The sequence below is a fragment of the Parus major genome, chromosome 23 (genome assembly GCF_001522545.3).
Source record: "Parus major isolate Abel chromosome 23, Parus_major1.1, whole genome shotgun sequence".
In the NCBI taxonomy this organism is placed as follows: Eukaryota; Metazoa; Chordata; class Aves; order Passeriformes; family Paridae; genus Parus; species Parus major.
In genome coordinates, this window is record NC_031791.1 from 263,869 (window position 1) to 282,255 (window position 18,387).

General features: G+C 48.5%; 1 long non-coding RNA gene across 5 annotated transcripts; it reads left to right on the forward strand.

Moving 5' to 3' along the window:
- Nucleotides 1-760: 760 nt before the first annotated feature.
- LOC117245460 lies at nt 761-14,411 on the forward strand. Of its 5 annotated transcripts, none has more exons than XR_004500174.1 (3): nt 761-2,244; nt 4,349-10,070; nt 12,724-13,147. It is a non-coding gene; the product is annotated as an uncharacterized LOC117245460 (long non-coding RNA). The 5 variants fall into 5 exon arrangements; XR_004500173.1 differs by lacking the exon at nt 761-2,244 and adding an exon at nt 13,724-14,411 and having other exon boundaries at nt 2,251-10,070; nt 12,724-12,876; XR_004500172.1 differs by lacking the exon at nt 761-2,244 and adding an exon at nt 13,727-14,411 and having other exon boundaries at nt 2,251-10,070; nt 12,724-12,876.
- Nucleotides 14,412-18,387: the final 3,976 nt, after the last annotated feature.

The window sequence follows — 18,387 nt, forward strand, 5'->3', positions numbered from 1 at the left end:
CCCGTGTTGTGACGGGAAAGGGGGAGTCTGCTCTTCCAGACTCAGTGTTGTGAGGGGAAAAATGGGGGTCTGCTCTTCCAGACCCCAGGTTGCGAAGGGAAAAGAGGAGTTTGCCTTTTCACCCTCCGGATTGTGAGGGGAAAAGGGGTCCAGCTCCCACCACTCCGCACGGCGGTTACGAGGGAGTTTATCCCCTACTTCCTCCTGCTCCATCGGTACAGGAAGAGAGGGTGAGGGTCGGTCTGAGGGGTGTCAGCGGGCTCGGGGGGCGTCCGGGCACGGGGAGGGGGCTGTGCCCTGCCCCCCTCCCATTCCCGGCCTGGGACTCTTTCGCTCCCGCCCCCCCTCGCTCCTAAGCGGGAGTTTCCAGGAAGCGCTGAGGAGAGCCGCAGCACCACACAGCCTCTCGCTGAAGCCCGCTCCTTCCGCCGAGGCCGTGGCAGGAACGCCAAGTAGTCCTAACCGCCTCCTCTCCCTCACTCGGCAAAAGGCTCCGTGCCGCGCTCTCTTAGCCGGGACACCGTTACAGGAACGGGCTGCGAGAAGCGTTTCCCTTCCCGCATCCTCCCCGCAGCTTCAGGCGGGATACTCGGGATGAAGCGATGGGGGTGGGGGAGGTGAAAAAGCCCCAGCGCCGGTTGCGGCGGAGGGATCCGGAGGCGCGGAGGAGTGAGGAGGCGCGGGGAGCGGGGGGTGAGCGGGAAAACGCGGCGCGGAGCCGGGAACAGCGCCCCCCTCCCCCTGCGGCGGGGGTGGGAACAGCTGCTGAGGGGGGCGCCGTGAGGGGCTCGCTGAGGGGGGACGGGACCCCCGCGACAAAGTTTGGGCAAACTTTCCCCTGGGTCGAGGCCGGGGTCGCGCCTCAGCCCCGCGCTCCCGCTGCGGGCAGGGAGCGCCCTCAGAGCGGCTGCGGGGCCGCCTGTGCCCCCCTTCCTTCTGTCAGCGCACCTGGGCTCTCCCTCCCTCGCTCCCTCCCTGCCCGCGGCCGCGGAGCCGCGCTCCCTGCGCCCCACAGATAAGGCCGGGGCTCGCCCCACCCCGCGGGGCACCCCGGGCTCGCCGTGCTGGATAAGCGGAGCCGCCACGTTGAGGGAAGTTTGCCCCGTGTTCCCCCCCCGCCATCCCCAGCTCGCCCGCGGGTGTTGTGACTTCGCACAGGACCCCACAAATGCCAGCGCACGCCGCCGGCAGCCCTGCGGGGAGCTGCGATCCCGGCCGTGCCCCCCCGGCCTGCCCTTATCCCGGTGACACTCGTGTCCTCCTATTAACCCTGTGGAGAGGGGACAAAAGCTAAACTGTGATCCTGCGCTGCTTCCCCCCCATCCCGCTGCCGGCTCCATGAGCTTCACATCCTCCTGCTAAGGCTGAAAGGAACAAGAACAAGAGCTGCTGATGGTTGTAAGGCCTCGCTCGGTTCTCCCCACCCCCTCCGCCAGCACCATCCCCCACTGCAGCTCCCATGGACTCGTATCCCTCCCATTAACGCTGGAAGGGGAGGACAGGAGCTCTGATGGGTTTTTCTCAGGCTTTACTCTGTTTTCTCCCCCCACACACCGACCAGCACCAGCTCCACAGCCCTGCAGAAGTGCAGAGCTGGCTCTGCTACCACATCCATGAATGCCCCTTCCCTCTGAGCTCCAAGGAAAAGGGAAAAAAACCACCCTGATTCCCCACGTTTTGCTTATTCATTATAAGCGGTTGGCAGTGTGCTGTTAAAAACGTGCGATCTCTTGTTTCAGAAGCATCTGTGCTTTAAGAATAAGGTTTTGTCTTCTTGAATGTGGCTCTTCATAATAATCTCTTGAAGTGCTCCATTTTTGTCCTTAAAGTTCTATTTTATTACCTCTTCTGGATCAACGAAGGTCGGTTTAACCCTTTAGAGATGAAAATCAGCAGCCACTTTAGGAAAACGTTGCCCTTCTCTTTATTAATTCATGGTTACAATAATATTTTCTGGAGGATTTTTTTTTCCCCAGCCTAGTCCTGCTGCATGCTGAAGGAAGTGTGTGCTTCAGCACTGATTAAAGTCATGTATGAGTTAATGAGAAGCTTGCAGAGTATGTGAAGCAAGAGAAAATCTTTAACCAGCTCTGCTGTTCCTTCTACATACCATAAACTTGCACGCTGTAACCAGAAGGTGGATTGAATATGTGTGAAATGCTGCAGTAGGAGACTCTTAAATCGCATCACAGGTGGATGCTCACTCAATTAATATGTTATCATTTCAGAATACCTTGAAGTTAGGTGGGTTTCTTGATTTTTTTTTTTTAAGTATTTTGAGACTTCCCATTTCTACATACATAGAAATGGATGAAGGATGCTATAAGCTCACAAAGTATTGTTTTGTGGGTGGATTTTTAAATGTTGAGCAGTCTGTGTTCCCCTGTTCTCACTGCTTCCCGGGTTAATGGATTGATAATGCAGGAGGGGACTCTGAGGTGCTGGAGGAACCAGCAGTGGTGTCAACATTCCAGTTGTGGGACTTCTAATTTAAGAAATGTATTGTCATAAGGAATAAGATCAAGGCTGAATCCTGCTTGCATTTAGGTCCAAATACAAAATACGCTTTGGAAGGAGTCCCCAGGGAGCACTGAGAATAATTAAGTAAAAATAAAACCTTTCACTTCAGCCCCCCCTTCCCCTTTTAACATAGACAAGTCAGTGCAATGCTGGTTTCATTCCACCATTTTCATTATGTGTCCTGATATTTCTTAATTTTGTATTGCAGCTGAAATACTCGGGTGACTTATAATTTCAGTGATTTGGGGGTATTTCTAGACCATACTTTTAAAGAAGTCATCTCGCTGTGTCCCAGAAGGAGCCATTGAGCAGTCGTTCTCATAAACAGCACTGAACTTCTTACAGCCTTGCCTTTCCAAATACCTTTTTTTCCCCCTGTAATTTTCATCCTTAACTGTTGAATTCCCTTTTCTTTACATTAAGTAAATATTTATTAGTACCACTTGGATTTTTTTCATCTTTTTAGAAGAACAGAGCGTTGTCACTGAGACAATCCTTTCGTATTGAGGAGGTGACATAAAAAAGGAGTGAAGGAGAGTTGTCTTGTGCTGGGAAATGCCATTTTTGGAAAACAATACTATAGGAAATGGAAATGAAAAATACATTTTATGCTGGTGGGAACTTGTAATGAGGCTAAGAGAGGATTTGGTGTCTCAGAAAAGCAATGATTACAAGGGGAAAAGCGGGACTTTATCATCCATTTGTAGAAGTTCTCGGGCTGAATATCCTTTTGGGGAGCTGAAATTTGGCTCAAGTCTGTTTATGAACATCTGTTGAATGGAATTTTAAAAAGGCACAGTTTATAATCTTAGTTTCTGCTGGCTGTTTAAGATGATAAAATAAAGCAAAATCAATGTATCTGCAAGTACATTTTGGGGTTTGTTTTGTTAATGATGAGCTGCATGAGTGTTCAGTAGTCTCTACTGCCAGTTATTGGGCTCTATATGTGTTCCCATAGATTTTTCTATAACATATAAAATATTGCCTCTACCCCTTTCTGTAGCTGTCTAATTCCATTTGAACACTCCTAGAAAGCATTCAAGCTTTTGCAGGGTGTTTTGTTGTGCCAGGAGGCTCTTGCATTTTGGCAATGTGTGTGACATTTCTTGCAGCGGGAGCACAGCGCTGTGTTTGGAGGGCGATGCTGAGAGCTGTTGGGTATTCCCAGAACTGCGGCCGTTTGCTTCAATTCACATCCTGCCCACCTGTCCTCTGCCTGGGCTGTAAATGCAACCACTTTGTGTCCCCTGGCTCAGGATAGCACCACTTCAGCTTCTATTTCTGCAGCATTTGTGACCTCCTCTTATTCAGGGAGGACTTCACTGTAATTTTCCCTCCTATTATTTTGCCTCTTTTCACAGCCTGATGTTTTTTTTGCTGTTGTTTTCTATTCCAAGCGAGGATGCTGTGAGTGCTTCAGCTCAAAATTTAGGTCATCTCCAATAGAGGAAGGGAGACCTAAAAAGTAAAAATAAGATTTCAATGTGCCTTTAAAAGTGACAACTCTTTGGGAAAAAAATGTACAGGCTCACCTGTATTTTGTGGCAGGACAGAAATAGAAGGGGCCTTTCCTGATTCCAGAATGAAAGCTAAGTGAGTCTCTCTTTGTGAGTGTGGTTTCTTTTCCATGTCTTTCCTGGTCTTTCATTTTCACACCTGATTTGAGCTTTAATCACTCAAATTATTCATAGACTTGCCCTGGAAAAAGAAGAGAGTGACCTCTTCCCATCTGGAGTAGATGGATTCATCACCAAAAATTGTAAATGGATGACTTAATATTGGGGTTTGCACTTAAAATTTTTAATTCTGTGGTTTCATTGCCTTTCAGGAATTCTGCAGGTTGTCTTTTCTGAACTGGTAAGTTGGAGTTGTACCACAGAGATTTATTTCTTGCCATTTATCTCTTAGCATTGGGCTCCTGTCTACAAAGAGCTGATGATCCCCTGAGCTGCTGATCTGCCAAAGCACCTTGCCCAGGACCAGGCCTGTGAGTTATTTTTTTTGTCTGTAATTATATCCAGTGCCTTCCATGACAAGGAACCTCAAGACAATATAAGAAATCAACAGCCACGAAAGCACTGCCCGCTGCAAGTTATGTGATTACAATTTAGCTGTCCCTCAGCCTGAGGGTGCCTGAGGGGACACAGAGCCAACTGCTCCTCAGTTCCTGTGGGTGGCTGGAGTCAGCCACTGGAATTGATAGATATCTGTTGCTCTTTCTTTCCTGTTACTTTAGTGGCTTAATTTAAATTAATAAGGAACTTGTGAATCTGTTTTGTTTGGTTTCTGCTCTTCCTAGCAGCTCTCTGCAGTTTTATATGTATTAAAAGTGCTAAGCTTCCTCTGGCCTAGATGTACAATAAATACCTTAGTCAATGCAGTTAAGTCCAGTTTCCTCTATTCACTCAGAAGAGATTTGTTCCTTATCTGAATTGTTCCTCCATTCAGAAGGAGAGAAGCCTTGCACAGCCAGAGCTCACCTCATAAATCACCCAGACAAATGGAGCTTGGGGCAGAAGAAGATACAAAATGGGAATAGTTGTGATTTAGGTTTGTGGAGTTCTGCTGTGGGAATGTGCTTACCAACTGTTTGAAATACAAATGTTTAGAATGGTCACCATTTTCCAGCTATTCCTTCAGCTGAATTTGCAGTTATCAGCTGGGCCCTGCTCCTCAAGGGTGCCTCCCTGCACCTTTAAACATCCTCTAATATTTGGTGGCTTCTCTTTAACAGTATTGGTCTTGTATTGATAATTTTTTTATCAGGTTAGAAAGAGCTGCTTGGTCTTCACCAGGCTCTGCTCTGATGCACAGATGTGGCACACTCTACTCACTGATTTCTTTGGCTCTGTCATGGCAGAGGTGCTCCCAGCAAGCAATCAGTGCAGCCACAGCAGCTCAGAGACCTGGACTGTGGGTCCTGGAGCAGGCAATGATAACACACAGCTTACATCCCCTCCCAACCCCAGTCACCCTGTTTCTGCTGCTCACAACTCTTCTCATGACACCAAGCTTCTCTTTGCTTGGTCTCCTGCCTAACTTAAACCACTCATCTCATTTGTGTTCAATATAAGGTTATTTTCTACTGTTAGCTCCTTCATAATGTCTTCATTGCTTACAGTTCTGAAGAGTTGGTATCTTTTCTATTCCAAGAATGTTTGATAAATACATTTGTTGGCACCTGTCCTTGTTTCCCTCCACTCCTCTCATATTCACTCTGAGGACCCTTCACAACAATCTCACCTCCCTCAGTAATAAGGGGTCCCTCTACCAGATTAGAGCTTCCTGTTGGTGTTGTGTCATTTCTGAGCAAGAAAAGGCTGATACCTCTGAGCTCAGTGGTTGCTTCATCTCCTCAGCTCTCCCAGGGGTCTTGCAGGCGCTTTCAGTTCTGCCTCACGTCTTTGATTTGGTGAGGTTCCCTGCTATTTACATTTCTTCACATATATCCTCTTCATACCATCTGCTACCTTATGTTTTGCTCATCTCTGAAATGTAGTGACCATATTTCATGCAATGTTGTTCTACATGATTTTCTTAAAATTTAATTAAAAGGTTCTGAAAGAACAAAGCAAATTAGAATTCACCCATGTTGTGCAGACACTTTAAGTGAATGGGAAGCATCTCAATAAAGGCCTTCAAATTCCTTGAATGAATTTGTAACCAAAATTCTGTGCAGTGTTTATCCAAAGGGTCTATTATTGGATTAATTAGGAGAGTTTTATTACTGACAAAAGTTAGGGGTGTTATTAAAGAACAGCATCTTCTCTAGAAACTCTTTCTTTGGAATTCAGCAGTTCTCCTGAGCAGTATTTACTTTGGAGTGAGTGTGTGGCTGTGCCTTGTTAGATAAAAGCTGTAGCACTAAAACTGTTTTACTGAACTTAGCTCCTGACCTGCCTTCTGAGGCCACAGCTACAAAGGGATGATACATCAATCTAGTTTGTTTGATCTAATTACAGCTGTTTAACCATCCTGAGCACAAGTGCACTCACCCCACTTTGTTATGCTGATTTCAGGTATTTTCACTGTTAATCGGGTGCACAGTGCTTGGTTCTTTCTTCTATTAATTTACCTCTCAAGATATTCTGGGCAGTTATCCCACAGAGAGGTGTTCTGCTACTCAGCTGTATGTTATTTTTCACAATGTGTTGACAGGGAATTCTCAGGAATTTGGGGATTCTGTGGGTCAACCTGACAAATGACTACTCCTTTTCTCCTGACATCCATTGCTTTTTTCCCTGTGCAATTTCTTTTCTGAAAGGCTGCAAGGTTCATGAAGAAGAAAGTGATAAATCCATTAAAACATCCCTTAACATGCAGAAGCCCGTTGCCACCTGTGGAAGAGCAGATTTCTGATTATTTCTAACTGAAAACTCTGGGGTTTACATCAAGAATATTGTCATGGGATTTTCTTTTCATGTATATATATGATCTTTTGTGTTTGGCTTATGAAATTACCTGGAGTTTTTTGCATGTACAGTCTGTGGATCAAACAAAGGTTGTGGAGCTTTGAGGAATAAACATGGTCTATCACCTCTTCTGTTTCCAGTGCCCACAAACTTTGGATTACTGACCTGTCCTCTAACAAAATGGACTACTGGTATTTTGTCCCCTTTCAATTCTACCATGAGCTCTCTCCTTTTTATTTTCTCTTTTTTTTTTTCCCAATTGATTAAGCAAATCCAGCATTCCAGTTTGTTCTGGAGGGTTAGATTTCCTCAGCCTCCCAGCATTCTTGTTGCTCTCTTTGTGCTCTTTCCAGTTGCTTTGCGTCTGCTTTTATTTTCTAACATGAAACCTGAAAAAGGACAGAATATTCCAGCTGAGAATATTCCAGACAAAATTAAAGGAAGGCATTTGAATAAACACCAACAGATACTGTTCTGGAGCTCTCATTTGGTCCAAAACATTGATGATGGGAAGATACCATTCGTGGCTGTGAGGTGTCCTCTGGTGAGAACACCAAGAAAAACAAAAAGGTAGCAAAAAAAGGAGGAAAACACCCAACCAAAGATGGGTGCTTTTGGCTCCGTGTTTGTGTGTTATTGTTTACAGGAAGGGGAAGAAGTGGCAGATCCAAGGAAGCTTGGAACAGAGGGATGGAAAGAATCTGCAGGGGGCAGGCACCTAGGACAGAAGATGCCAGAAGGGCAGCCCTGGTTTGTCGCTATTTTGCTGAAGCAGATACGGGAGAGGGGAAGAGATGTGAGAAGAAAGAAATGGGTGATACATGTTCCTGCCAGTTCCTTATGATGGAAACAGAAAGATTGCAGGAAAACCAGACCTATGGTGTGAGCCTTTATGGTCTTCTGAGAGGTGCAGTCCTCTGGGATCTTGGAAGCTTTGCCCTTGGAAATGTGTCTCTTTGAAGAGTTCCCTGCAGAGCAGAGGAGCCTCCCTGCCGAGGTGACAGTGTGTGCAGGCCTGGCCACACAAGGATCAGTGCTGAGTCCTCCAAGCACTGTCTGACACAGGGAATGTGCTGAGCTGGTGTGTGCTCCAGGCCCACATTAATTCACCCTCTGTTCCGTGGTTCTTCACGCTCCTGTGACCCGGATGAATTTACCAGGGAGCTGAGCAGGGTGTTCAGTTTTCCTGTCTGCAGTTCTTACACTTCTGCCCACCCTAATCCAGTTCTTTGCACCATGATGCAAACTCTAATTATAAATAAAATCATACAACCTGCCTTCTCAACCTCTTGTCTCATTCAGAGTTTTCTTTTATCCTTGTTATTTGATGTTTGCTTCCATATTTTATTTACTGCATATAATTCAAGTGCTGCAGTAAATACAGAATTACTAATTGTAATGGATTTTTGGTACACTTATCACTACAGTGTCTGAATACTTTTTAACCACCATAAATGCATCTTCATAATATTACAGAGATTTTCTTCTCATTTCACTGATTAAAAAAAACTGTCAAAGTTCTCCACTGGGTCTGTGTTCCCCAGAGAAAAGGATTCTTTAAAACCTAATTTTTCTAATAAGACATCCTATTTTAGCAATCATTTTAATTGTATCAGGCCTTTAGATATGTATTTGTTGCCAACACAACCTTTGAGTTGAAATACTGTCTTCAAGCCATAGTCTGTGTATACAAACTCACCCTCTCACCCCTCTCTTTGTTGAGGTTTGCTGAAAGGAAGCTCCACTCTTCTCTCCTGACAGATTCCTTGCTCTTGTAGCCAGCTCAGGGAGCTTTCTCGGTGATTATTCCAGTTTTCATGTGTCATTCTTGAACAGAAACTGTACCCAAAATTCTGTAAGAGAGCTGTTGCCATAACATCTGGATGTGCCTTACCTGCTCTTTAGATCCCAGTTGTCATTTTCATTTCTGTGACTAAATAACACTTCTGAGTCTTCATCCTTCCCTGCTAACTGTGGTGAATTCCCAGTTTTGGCTCAGTCCCTGTGTGAACAGCCTTGTGATTTGCAATAATCTTATTACTGCATTCCACCAGCCCATTCCTCAGGATTCCTGTGCTGTTCCAGAACCTCATCCAGTTCTTCACTGAGGATATTCCAGTCTCCTGCACTGATGCCTTAGGGTGTTTTCAGGAACCACCTGTATTAACTTTTTCAGTTCCTTGTGCTCGTGTCACTTAGAGCCCATCCATAGCACCAGTGCTGAGACCAAAGCTGCAGGAGCTTTCAAAGCACTCACTCTCTAGCCCAAAACTTCCCATTTCAGCACAATCCAGCACTGCATTTTTAGTCATTTTTTTACCCACAAAACTTCTCTTGCCCTGACTTTCGTACTTTCCAATTTAATTGGTGTTTTTACATGATGCACCAGACCAAACACTTTATTGATTTGGGGATGGGTAAGAGCTACTGTGTCTTCCTTTACCCAGAAAAATTTGCTTCCCTATCAAAGAAAGACATCAGCTTTGTCTGGCATGATTGCAACCTTTGTTGTATTTTATCTCTCCTTTCCTCTACATCTTTTCCCCCCTCATGAGGAAAAATAATTTAAGTTTTGCATCTCACTGAGGTCAGGTTAATTAGCCTATTATTGTCTGGACATTACTTTCACTATCTTTGGCTTTGAGATTTTTCCTTTCTCCTCTTAATAGGATGGCAAATTTAGATTATTTTTGTACCTCTAAAAGTGGTGGAAATAAATTCACTCATTTTCATCACAACTCAGCTGTAGTGCTTCATGTTTTGGTCGAATTTTGTTTATTGGTGGGTGTTCTGCTTTGGTTATTTTATTTTAAAGAAAGTTGTGCTGTGGCTATGAAACAGGTTAAAAAAAAAAATAAAATTTGGAAGTATTTGCAAAGTTCTTTAAAGCATAATGATAATGAGCAGTTTCTTGAGCAGTGGATCCAGGGCTCCGTTATCCTGTGGGATGCTGATAAGTGCCAGGGGCTCGTTGCAGCCTGTGGCTCATCATTGCCCTGCAGAAGTTCTGCTCCTCGTGCTGCCTCAGCATTATTTACTGCTCTCAGCCTGTGTTTAAACAGAACACGAAGCGTGCTGGGCACTCTGCACACATGTATGAGGCAGTCCTGCACAAAATACCCACTAAAAATAGAGCAGGTAGGTGAAACAATAGGAAGGCAGTGATTGCAGAGGGTCGGGATTGTGCAGGGAGAGCTGCAGGGCCCGCGGTGACTGCCTGAACCCAGGCACAGGAAAACCCGGGGTCATTAACTATGTTTCCTGAAGCTGGGAAAAGTAATATTTTTAAATACTTTGTTTCATAATACTGGTAATTTCACTTTTTCTGACAGCTGTAACGACTCTGACTCTTTCTGATCACGTTTCACTCAGGATCTAATTCCAAAGATTGGGATGCAAGCAACAACCATTACATGTTTGGATTTGGAGTGGGTGTTTTGTTGTTTTGCCAGATATACTCAATACTTTCATAAATATTTGAAAGTCACATCTTTTTTATGATTCTTCAGTATGTCTGGAGCTCAGTTTTACAGAGGGAGCTCTGCAATGGCTTTGTTTTAGTGAACATGTGTGTGATATCCCAGCCTCTACCAGCAGTGCTGTTGCTGAGGTGTGATCACGGGCCTTTCTCAAGGCAGAGATAACTGATAGATCAAAATGACCTCATTTCACAGTCCCACAGCTGAACTCTGAAAGTCCCAGCAAAGCTGGGCAGAAGGTGTTGGGATTTTTGTTTCTGACTGAATGGCACTTGTGGTGCCTGTTTGAGCCCTTTGAGCTCGACGGGGAGGAGGCCTGGAGCAGAAAATCAGTCCCATCCCCACACAGGGACCTGAGTGTGTGGGAAGTCCCAACACTCCCGGGGGGCTGATTACAGAATTCAGATTGGAATTATGCCTTTATGTCAGACTGTTGAAAGGTAGATAAGGACAATTTCTGTTTGACCCTTTCTTGGCCAATGTTTGCAAGCTGCTCAACACCGTGTTTATGTGGAATATTGCGATTGTTTTGGGTTATTCATTTTTTCAGCAGTTATTTGTGCCTGCCTTTGTACAGCTGGAATGAAGGGACGTTACTAAGTGTTCTCCCCATAGCATGAATATTTAATAGTTTGTGTGTTCCTTCTCTGTGTCGTGCATGTGCCTATATATTACCAACAAAATCTCTTAAAGTCAGTTTTTGCAAGAGATTTTCAAAGCACATCATGGAACTGAGTCACAGTGCTGAGTAAACCACTGTTGTAGAATTTCACTTAAAACATGAATTTGTCAAACGGTGGTATTTTGCAAATAAGCACAGATTCTGCTAACTTCCCCTTGAGATTTTATTCCGGTCCGATCCAATTTCCCAGTATGGACGAACTGGTGTCTTAGAAATAAAGGAGAAATGTTTAGCCTATTGAAAAGAGGATTTTCTTTGTTTCTCAGATGTGCAGATCCTCATGTTCTGGAGCTCAGAGCTGCTCTGAGTGTGCTGGGCGGATCCTGCAAAGTGCTGAGTGCATGGCTAACTTTAAGGGAGTAGATCCTTAAAATCACCGGGGCTGCTGATGTTTAAAATTACTCAGAGACTTAAGTACTCCGATGGCCCCCGGCCAGTGGCTTTCACATCTCCTAGGACTGAGCCCTGAGGAGACGCAGTGATCAGCTGCAGCTCAATTTCCTCCTCCCGTTTTAAATATAAGGTTTAAAGCCCAAATTCTGACAGCTGTTTAATTAAAGATACTCATTTGAACTGTGAGGAATGTGATATGCAGCGGCGCTACGCCTGCTTTCTTTCTTTCTGCCTCTCCTGGCATCCCAGCTCACTCCTCTCAGCGTTAGTGCAGGGCTTGCAGTTTTCAGTGCTGCTCCGTTCCTGCTTTATCCTCTTCCATCTTTTCCATCTGCTTTATTCTGTTTGGAAAATGGCAATGTAGAATGTGTTTGGTGTAACCTTAATCCTGACCAGCATCTGGGCTCCGTTTGGGAAAAAAAAAAAAAGCATCAACTGCAAGGAAGGTTTCTGTATGTTTCCCCACTTTATTAAAACAAAGTTGGGGGGGGGACAGAACCCAAAATAACCGTCGCAAAATTATATGTATTTTATTTGACCTGTTAATTAATATGCGGGTTTTAATGTGTTTTCCTGCCTGCATGGACAAACCGTGGGGCTTGTGCTCTCACCTCTGTCCCGGTGGGGGTCGAGTCAGAGGTAAACCGGATTTGGACCATTTTGGGAAAGGAGAGAAAGGGGGGAGGGGGCCGGTAATTTAAATCTGTTTTTAGCAGCCTCGCTGCTAATTACTCCCAATATGTAAAAGTTAACGCCACCATAAAACACGGGATGCGCTGAAATTCCTGCCTGATGCTTCCTGACGTTTCCCTGTTAAACTTTCCCAGGCCCGCGGAGGTCCCGGTGCGGGGCGGCTCCCGGGGACCGCCGCTGCCCCGGGGTGCGCCCCGACCCCCGGCCCGGCCCGGCCCGGGCACGGCCGCCTCCAGCTCGGTGGGGCCGGGGCCGCTCCCGGGGGGGGCACCGGCACCGGGCACGGCTCGGGCAGCGCGGAGCTCGCTCCGATGGGGGTGGGACCGCTCCCACCCGGCCAGGACGGCGCTTCCCGGGGGGCAGCCCCGACCCCCGAGCCCCCTTCTCCATTCCTGCTGCCGCTGGATTTTCCCGAGCCGCGTCTGCTCCGCGCTCCCAGCCCGGGGCTCTTGAACTTCAGTCCCCGGCAGCCACAGAGGTCGCTTCTGAGCTCCACGCCAAGCCTTTTCCCCATTATTTATTTATTTCTTCTCCCCCAACTCAGGCTCTCCCTCCCTCATGGCCGGAGTGGAAAAGCACGTTTAAATCCCGAAGCCGGCTTTCCCACGTGCTGCCTCCCCGAGCTGCTGTCACAGCCACGCCGCGCTCCCACCGGGCACCGCAGCTTCTCCCGTGCCCTGCCCGAAGAAGGCACAAGGTGATGAACATTTTTAATCAAACCGTATTGTCGGGACGCCTCGCTAAACCCCAAACTTGCGCTGAAAAATTCGCTCTCCTCGTGATCAAGCTCTGGCTTTTTAATTCCACCTGGACAGAGCGTACAAATAATGAGGGGATTGAAGTTCTGCTCCCTTTCCTGCTAAAGGGATGGATGTTTGTCAGCGATTTGGGGGTTAATTCAGACAAGTTTATTTCACATTCTGGGTCTGCGGCGTGTGCAGGGTGATAAAACCAATTGTGGATATGAATATGGGATGTAGTGGATGTGTGTCTAAGCACTAAATCGAGGGGGGGGGCTGGGTTTTAGGTGACTTTTCACCCCATTCCGAGATCACGGTCACAATGCCCCGTGTTTCAACACTCACTGGGGAGAAAGGGACACAGAGGGGAGGCAGGGCAGTACCCCAGATTGCATCTGGGCTTCAGACCGCGCTGCAATCCCTAAGGCAGGGTGTCCCCAACCTTTAATTATTCCGTTTAGACAGGCCTAGAGCACGCCACATTTTTAAGGCCTTTTCCCTGGTGTCTCTAGGAGGCAGCCTTCAGCGAGCGAGGAGAGCTAATCTTGGCAAAAAGAGCACCGAAGGATGTGAACCCCTTGGAAAATTCCACTTCCTGCCCAGCACTGCGTGTCCTTGGGTCTCTCACTCATTCCCATGCACTTAACGAGGGATTTCTGCCTCAGGCTACCACACCAACTTTCTAAATAAATGCCGCGCACACCCGAGCGCGGTGCTCTGCAGTTAATCTCAGCCCAGCACCAGCTCTCTCTCCTCTCTTCCTACTTCCCTCCATTTTATTTCTCCGCTGGTTTTTCTCTCCAGCAGGCTCCAACTCTCTCTCCTGCTGAACTTGCCGGGAACAAAAGGCTCCGTTCCCGATCCAGCCCGCAGTTGCCGTGAGAAACTTCCTCGCCAGCGCTGTCTGTCGCTCCGCTCTCCCTCCCTCGCTCCCTCCCTGCCTCGGGAAAATGGCAGTGCAAGAGCTTGATGAAAAGGGGGAAAAAACCTTCTTTCTCAGCGCCTGCCTCTCCCGCAGCACCCCCCATCCCCAGTCATGACGCCTGAACTCAAACTTCTCTAAAAATACACTTTAGGAGGGTAGATTTTCACGGGAGGGGATGTGTTTTTTACACCCCACTGAAAAGGGGCGCCGAGCTGGGGGAAAAGGCCGAGGGACAGCTTTTTCCAGACAGGAGAACCTGCTGCTGACCCCTCCCGCACGGCATCGCCAGGTCCCAAGGATTTGAAACACAATAAGTTTTCCTTCAGTGGGAAAATCCAGGCCCAGAGTTCAGATCTTTCTCTTTTCGCAGCTTTAAAAGCCTTTTTTTCCCCCCTTGTTTTAACTCTTCACGGTGGGGTTCGCAGCAGAATGTAGTTGTTCTGCCAGCCCACCCGAGAGCTCCCAAATCTGGTGGGATTCAGGGAAAACAGACTGCTGGCTCCGGATCCAGTGCAGGGGTTTTTGCAAACTCCGCTCCGCGTTTTGATTTTATTTTTTGCCCTTTTTTTTTTTTTTTTTAAGTAGATTTACTCTTCCTTCCCCGAGCGCACCGGAGCTGCTGTCCGAGGGCAGCCGGGGTGCACCCCCGCCTACAGAATAAACGGGGTTCGTCTTTCCCTACACTTCATTATCGTTTTCCTCCCCTTCCCAATATCCCCCAATTTTCCCTGGAATTACTGAATTCCACCCCCACCCTTACTTTCACTGCAGGGTGAGCGCTGCTCTCCTCGTTCAGCCCCGTATCTCCACACTTGTGCCCCCCAAAACTTGCTCTGTCCTGCTTTTCCCCCCGTGGGGCGGCTCGGCTGCGGGCCGGGGCCGCGGGGCGTGGGACACGCGTGGCACCAGCCCCGGCTGCCCCGGGGGTCGCGCAGGATGCTCGGGGGCTGCGCTCCCGCGTCCCTTCCCCTCCGCAAACTCCGCTTCGCTTTTTCCTCCTCCTCGCCAGCGCTGCTAAAATAATGCATTTCCTCGAGTCAGGCCGAGTCCACTTTCCTGCCTTAAAATGCATCCAAAGTTTCGCAGCTCGCTGTCAGATGTCACCAGCGGGCTCTCGCGGGGCGGCCGAGCCGGGGCTCGCTCCCTGCCCGGGGGAACCTGGCGTGGGAAGCAGCAAAACCCCTGGAAAATCCACGCCTGCCTTTGAGCTGCTGCATTCAGAGAAGGGACAGAGTTACCTTCGCCTGGCACTCACAGCGCAGAGCCATTGTGTCTCCCCAGAAAGCGACATTATACAGTATTTTAGCATTATGTTGAAGTGGATAAGTGAGCGTTGTCTCGCATGATGCTCAGCAAACAAATAATTCAAATAATGTCAATCTTAGCAGCGATGGAGCCGCGAGGAGAGTGCTTAACCCAGATACAACGGCAGCCTAAACACTGCAAGGAATAGGCTGGGCAAATATAAACATATTGACAGGAAATGTGATTTTCTTGAGCAAAAACCCTATAAGAGAAGCCGAGGTACAGGCAATAGCCCTCCCGGCTCCATTCCATCTTTTGCAGGGCGCCCCATGGATTATAATAGATGGGTCTCTTGTTCTCGGGTCCAGCGTGCACATCCCCGCACGCCGTGCCTCTCGGTGCGGTGGAAGAGCATCCTTCCCCGCACAGCTCCATCCCTTCCTGCCCAGCTCCCTCCGCTCTGCCTCCTTCAGACTTTATCACGGGAGCTGCAGCCGGCTCCGGCAGCCGGATCCAGTCCGTGTTTGTAGCCAGGGAAAGGCTGGATAATGATAACTTGTGTGTGCGAGCTGAGCCGAGGCAGCGCTGACTTTAGTCCGGTTTCCATGTCAACGATTCAGTCCATATTTGCCATCACACAGTTGGCAGAGCCCGATTTTTTTTTTTTGTCGTGGAGGGGGGAGACACTACTCCTGTTTCTAGTACTCTAATCTAGACCAGGTTTCCTAAACTGCCTTAGTGCTGGGTTAAATGGCACGGCCACCTTCATGAAGGAGACTTCCAGTCAGGAGGAGGCAGCGCGGTGGCGGTGGCCTGCAGTGCCATGTGAGCGCTGCTTTCCCAGCCTATCTGAGAGCCAGGAGCCGGGCCGGGCTGAGGGAAGCGTGCTCGGCACTTGGGGACACGGCCAAGGGAGCACGGCAGCCGCAGCCGAGCACGGATGGCTCCGGATGCGAAAAGTGAGGATGTGCCACAGGGAAAAGTCGCTGCCGGTCCCCACGGATGGTCGCGACATCCCGGGACAGGCGGGACTGGCGAGAGGATTTTCAGCTCTTAGGTGGCAATGTTGTTAAGAACTGTGCTGTCATCTGCCTCCCAGTCCTCATGGCTGGGAACTCACTGAATGCCTCAGTATCGAGTAAAGTGCCAGGGCCTCATTGATGAGGCGTATTCCAAAATCTGCTGCAGCTTTCACAAACATTTGGTAAAGTGAGTGTCTCCTCATTGTGTGGGTGGCTGGGGAATCCAGGCTGCTTTTCACATTACTATCAACACCGGGTTTCATAGTCTGACATAGTGCTCCTTGGAGGCGGCTCCAAAAGACGGACACAGGTAGAGAGGTGTGAGCTCGGGATCTTTGCCTGGATGCACCCGAGCTGCTTCCCAGGCTCCTGAAGTGAAGTGGTTAAACTTTTGGTGATGCTCTGTGACATGGTGGGGCTTTGCTCCCTGAAGTAGACTTATCTTTGGGGCTGGGGATGTGGGTGCTTGAGATGGTTCTGGGATTGAATGGGAGAATTCTCTGCACTTTGTGCTTTTTAAAGTTTAGTGCGGATGAAACACCCAAGGAACAGTGTTTTGGTGCAGTGGGACACCAGGGACATGAACAGAATACCGGGCTTCACTTCTGAGAGTGCAGCCTGATATTGGAGGAACCTTCCCCCTCATCTCCTTTGTCTTTCCAGAACCCAGGATTTCATCAAATAACTCCTCTGATGAGATTTTCATTCTAGCACATTCCACAGTTTCCAAACTCTTCTGAAGAAGAGTATCTTGGTGTTTTTTCTTCTCTGTGGTCCACACACATCTCACTAAAGCCACATGTGAGATTTCAGCATTGTACTGGGGCTCCAACCCTTGTGAAGGCCTCGAGTACTATCAGAATACCAATATAATCATTTATTACCCGTTTTTTCCTAATAGTTTATTTACTGCTGAGGAGAAGGGCTGACCAGCCACTTTGCTGGGTGGGATCTGCTGCATGTTGCACAGTCAACTGTGCAGGCTGAGAAATGGCAAAGGTGCTTTGTCTGAGGGACAGTTTGTTGCTCTAGAAAACATTTAGAATTTTGCTATTTATCACCATATCCCACCTCCCCTCCCACTTTCCACCTTTGGAATAACCCCTTTGTTCCGCCACCTGCACTCTAGATGATAAATATTTCATATGATAAGTTTTGTAATGGGTGTGAGGGCTGAGTTGCTGTCAGTAGACACTGACACCTTCACTCGATCCCCAGCAGGCACACGGTGCTGGCAGGGACCCAGTCCTGCTGCCCAGGACTCGCGTTTGCTCCGTTCTGGTGGGGTTCCTTGTGGTGTGTCCCGCTGGCTGCCGGGCTGGGGCCGAGCCCTGATTGTTGTCACCGCACAGGGGTCACTTCTGCCACATCATGAGTCCTGTGGTGATGTTCTAAAATGGCAGCCTCAGACCTCAGAGTCTCTTTCGGCTCCCCACCCACCGTTTTCTGATATTTTCTCTCATCTTAAAGCTGTATTTACTTCAACTTCATTTTTCCAAGTGTTTCCATATTCCAGAGGAACACCGGTACACGGGACCCAGGCCTAACCCACACCGTGCCTGCCATTTTTACCAGACTTCCATGTCCTGATTTCTGAGAACTTGGTGTTTATAACCCAAATAACCCATCTTTTTGTCCCTCCCGTGCCCTGCTGCAGCCCTGCACCATCTGAAGTTAAACAGGCAGGTTGAGACCCCGCTGGCACAGGGCAGGCTAGGTCCAGGACGGAGCTCCAGGTACATTGCTCTCCTCCCTCTTAGCGCTCTGCCAAGGCCTCGGGGATGGTGGAGGTGGGAATCTGGGTCTGAAAGGGTTGCAGAAGTGCGTGGCCCAATTCCCAGTTCACCTCTTGACAGCCGGGGAGCTCAGGCACGGCGTTGGGCTCTGACTGCCAGCGCATCCTGTCCCATTGCCCAACATCGTGTTGTGTCTAGATGCGCTCAGGTGGTTTTGGATCTGGGAATTCCTGGTTCCGTGCCCACCGCCCTCGCCTTGGCAGGAGCGGGGAGCCGGACTTTCTTGGATTGTCCGCGCGTGCAGTCACAGCCCTGGCGCGCCGCCAACGCCTTTTCCAGAGGGACACGGCCAAGCGGAGAGGAAATGACAACCGCTAACAGTTCGCAGAGGGCTTAATTCTAAATGGAATTTCTAGGGACAAAGAAGAGGCGCTTCGGTAACCCACGGGCAGAAACCCCAGGGCCGGCGGCCGCCGAGCGGCCAGCACGCCCCCGGAGGGCTCCGGCCGCGGGACATCGCCCGCTGCCCCCGGGGATCGC